The sequence below is a fragment of the Malus domestica genome, chromosome 09 (assembly GCF_042453785.1).
Source record: "Malus domestica chromosome 09, GDT2T_hap1".
Lineage (NCBI taxonomy): Eukaryota > Viridiplantae > Streptophyta > Magnoliopsida > Rosales > Rosaceae > Malus > Malus domestica.
Genome location: NC_091669.1, coordinates 27,672,156 through 27,676,372, shown reverse-complemented (window position 1 = coordinate 27,676,372; position 4,217 = coordinate 27,672,156).

Genomic DNA, 4,217 nt, shown 5'->3' with positions numbered 1-4,217 from the left:
ACCAAAGTCTTCGCTGATTTTGTGCATCAACATTTGGCGCCGTCTGTGGGAAACGACACTTATTCCTACTCTCTTCAGCTGTGTCAAGCTGGTTTCTATCATTCGTACACTTTCTTTTGACCAGGCATCCCTCTCCAACATGGGAAGCGAAGGAAGCCACAGCACACAGAATGACACCCCCCTTGCACATAGTACGAAACAACGAAAGAAGGAAGGAAAACGAGTTCTTCTTCAAGCTAAAGTCGATGAGTTGGAAGCTCAGAACAACAAGATAGCAATGAGGAATGAGGTCCTCCAGGAGCAATATGAGAAGCTCTTCGAGACACTCCACGAAGCTAGGCAAGCTCAGACACGCGAGCTTGTTGCCCCCGTGGAAGTCAACCATCAACTGGGTGCCCTCCAACATGGAGGGTCACATGCATTCGACATAGATATCCCTGATAGGGAACAGATTACCCCTCGACTTGATAATCAACATGAGGCTTCTCTTAACCCAGTTGCTTCGACCCGAACCATGAGAAGTGGAGGGAGACACCTCTTTGCTGAAGGGGCAGAAGGATCGAAAGCCGTCTTTCGCGATTGTCGGGATTTCCTGAAGCAACGTCGAGAGAATTCCATCCATATAAGCTCAAAGATTAATGACCCAAGGATTTCTGAGAGACTCGGTCCCCTGCCACGGCCCAAGCCGGCCACCAATTTGGGGAATGGGCAACAAGTCCTAGAGAGACATGAGGGTACAGGGGACTCAGAGGTGTTCCGACAGACATACCCTGGAAGCCAGTACAGCGAGTCCAGGGAAAAATCACATGCCCTTGATCAAACCTTCCTAATTCCAATAGGAGATGGAGATTTACGAAAGAAAGCTCCAGTGACACATAACTCCGCTCAGGACCCCCTTGTCCTACAACTTCTTGAGGAAGTAAACAAGTTGAAGGCTGAACGTCAGGCTGAAATACCTGACTGGAACCAACCCAGGCCTGGCCCTCTTACAAGGAGGATCCTCAATACCCCCCTTCAAGCAAAGACAAAGCAAAAGCTTGGCTTGCAACTTTATACTGGAAAGAGGACCCGATTGAGCACATTAACCTCTTTGAGTCACCATGGCATACCGGATGCACACCGACGAAGAGCGATGTCTTCTCTTCCCCTCCACCCTCTCTAGTGGAGCTCTAAATTGGTATTGTCGTCTTACACCTGAGACGGTAGACTCATTTGAGGAATTGAGGAAACTATTTGTTTCCCAACACATTTTCCAAACCGATCGCTTGCACTCTGCAGATGACTTGTACACTATCCGCCAGAAGCCAGACGAGTCATTACGTATGTATGCTGGCCGCTTCAGCCATGAATACTCCCGGTGTGCCGAGGCAGACGACAAGACTGCCCTCAAAGCCTTCACGGCAGGCCTACGTGATTGTTTCTTTAAATACATGATCAATGCCAATACTTGGACGACTTACTCTGAGGTGATGGCGCAGGCTTATAACCATGCCTCCGCCGAGGCAAAGACATATCAGGAGAAACCCCCTACAACCATCCTTTATCAACAAGTGGGAGGTGGAAGCCAGACTCACCTAAATGAGAAGACCTCGACTTTCCAAACAGCAGTGGCACCTCCCCATGCCTTGCATAATGCTTCACCGAATCAACAGACATATCAATTTCAAGGCAAGAGGAAGGATTTCCATCCTCACCACTCTCCTTCCAGTAAAAAGAGTAAGGGACACTATCCCGATAACCAAGGGTATCGCCACAATAACGCTCGCCCCCAGGCAGTCAATGCAGTGGGTCAAACCCGCGTCAAGATACCCCCTACCCCAAGGTATGAGACATACACGCCCTTGAATGCCACATGCGCGGCCATTTACCCCAGCATAGCTCACCTGATACCAAAGCCAAAGCCGAGGCACCCAGATTACACGCCCCCGAATAACGCGGGCATGTTTTGTTGCTACCATGAGCATAACAGCCATGATAGCGAGAAATGTATCATCCTCCGTGATCGTATTGAAGCTTTGGCACGAGAAGGAAAAATTGATCAATTCCTTCTTCACCCTCAAAGGGATAACCGTAACCAACGCCAGGTGAATGTCATATATTCCATAAGCGGCGGCACACCCATATCTGAATCTTCCAATAGGGCCATGAAAAACAGTGAACGAATTTTGAGGCCTGGTCACCAAGTGTTTCACGTGGAAGACATCAGGGGAGGGAAGTATCAAAAGCCTAACTGGGATCCGATATGTTTCTACCCTGAGGAAGAAAGAGGCATCATCTACCCTCATAACGACCCATTGATCGTGGAGGCTCACATAGCCAACTTTGATGTTCGACGAATCCTCATAGACACAGGGGCTTCGGTCAATATCATATTTGCCGAAGCTTTCAGGGCACTCAGTGTAGCTGAACACTTGCTCGATCGCTCGATTTCTCCTCTGATAAGCTTCTCCGGTGATATCGTGCAACCCTTAGGGAGCATACATTTACCCTTTACTATTGGTACAGGCCCTTACACGGCTACCATTACCACTAACTTCCTAGTGGTTGACTGCCCAACGGCATACAATGTCATCTTTGGGCGCACAGGCATCAATGATCTCAAGGCTATGGTATCCACGCATATGCTGTTGATGAAATTTCCAACCCCCCATGGCAACGGCTACATCAGAGGAGATCAGCTTAGTGCACGATCATGTTACAACACTTCAGTTAAGCAACAACACTTGCCCGGACCCAAGGAAACCCTGTCTGTACATGACCAAGTCACAAAGACCAGCCTAGATGAAGCGACCTTGGATCTTCCTGATAGCAACAATCAACCCGATGATCCTCGAGATGACTCTTTCACCCAGCAAGCCCAACCTGCTGAAGAGTTGGAGAAGGTACCTATCTCAAGAGATCATCCAGACCGCATGGTGAATATTGGCACCACATTGTCACCACCCCTTCGGTTAGCATTGATATCTTTTTTGAAAGAGAACACTGAAGTCTTCGCCTGGTCATACGAGGACATGCCAGGCATCTCTCCCGATGTCATCTGTCATCGTTTGAGTATTGACCCCAAGATCAAGCCGGTGAGACAGAAGCGAAGATCTTATGACGCTGAACGATACGAGGCAATGAAAGCAGAAGTTGAAAAACTCAAAGGCATAGGCTTTGTCCGCGAAGTCAATTACCCGACATGGGTAGCAAATGTGGTCCTTGTTAGGAAAAATCCGACCAAAGAAAGTCTTTCGCTTCAAAAGGTCTTGTGGAGGATGTGTGTTGACTACACCGACCTAAACAAAGGGTGTCCGAAAGATAGTTTCCCTCTTCCTCTTATTGACAGGCTTATAGACTCTACGGCAGGGTGTGAGCTCTTGAGCTTTATGGACGCTTATTCAGGATACAACCAAATCCTCATGAACCCCTCAGACCAAGAACACACGGCCTTCACTACTGACAGGGGACTATATTGCTATAAAGTCATGCCTTTCGGCCTAAAGAATGCAGGAGCAACTTATCAGAGACTGGTCAATTCAATGTTCGCCGAACAAATTGGGAAGAACATGGAAGTTTACGTTGATGATATGCTAGTCAAAAGCAAACATGCTGACCAACACATCACCGACCTATCTGAAACTTTCACCATTCTAAAGAGGTATCGAATGAGGTTGAACCCCAACAAATGTGCCTTCGGCGTGGGCTCTGGCAAATTCTTAGGCTTCATGATTAGCCAACGAGGCATTGAACCTAACCCTGAAAAGATCAAAGCAATCCTCGACATGAAAGAGCCAATAACTTCAAAAGACATCCAAAGCCTTACTGGCAAGGTGGCAGCCTTAACCAGATTCATCTCTAAGGCCACAGACAGATGTGCTCCTTTCTTCAAAGCACTCAAGGGAAATAAGAAGTACATTACATGGACGGAGGAATGTGCTAAGGCATTCAGGAACCTCAAAGAGTACATGAGTAAAGCCCCTCTGCTCTCTAAACCAGAAGTTGGTGACACTCTCATCATCTATCTATCGGTTTCGGCTTCAGCAGTCAGTTCTGTTCTTATTCGAATGGACAGTGGTGTCGAACGGCCCGTCTACTACGCTAGCAAGGCCCTACAAGATGCGGAGACACGATATTCCAACATTGAGAAATTAGCTCTAGCATTGGTCATGTCTGCTCGAAAACTTCGCCCTTATTTCCAAGCACACGCCATCATCGTGCTTACCAATCACCCTCTT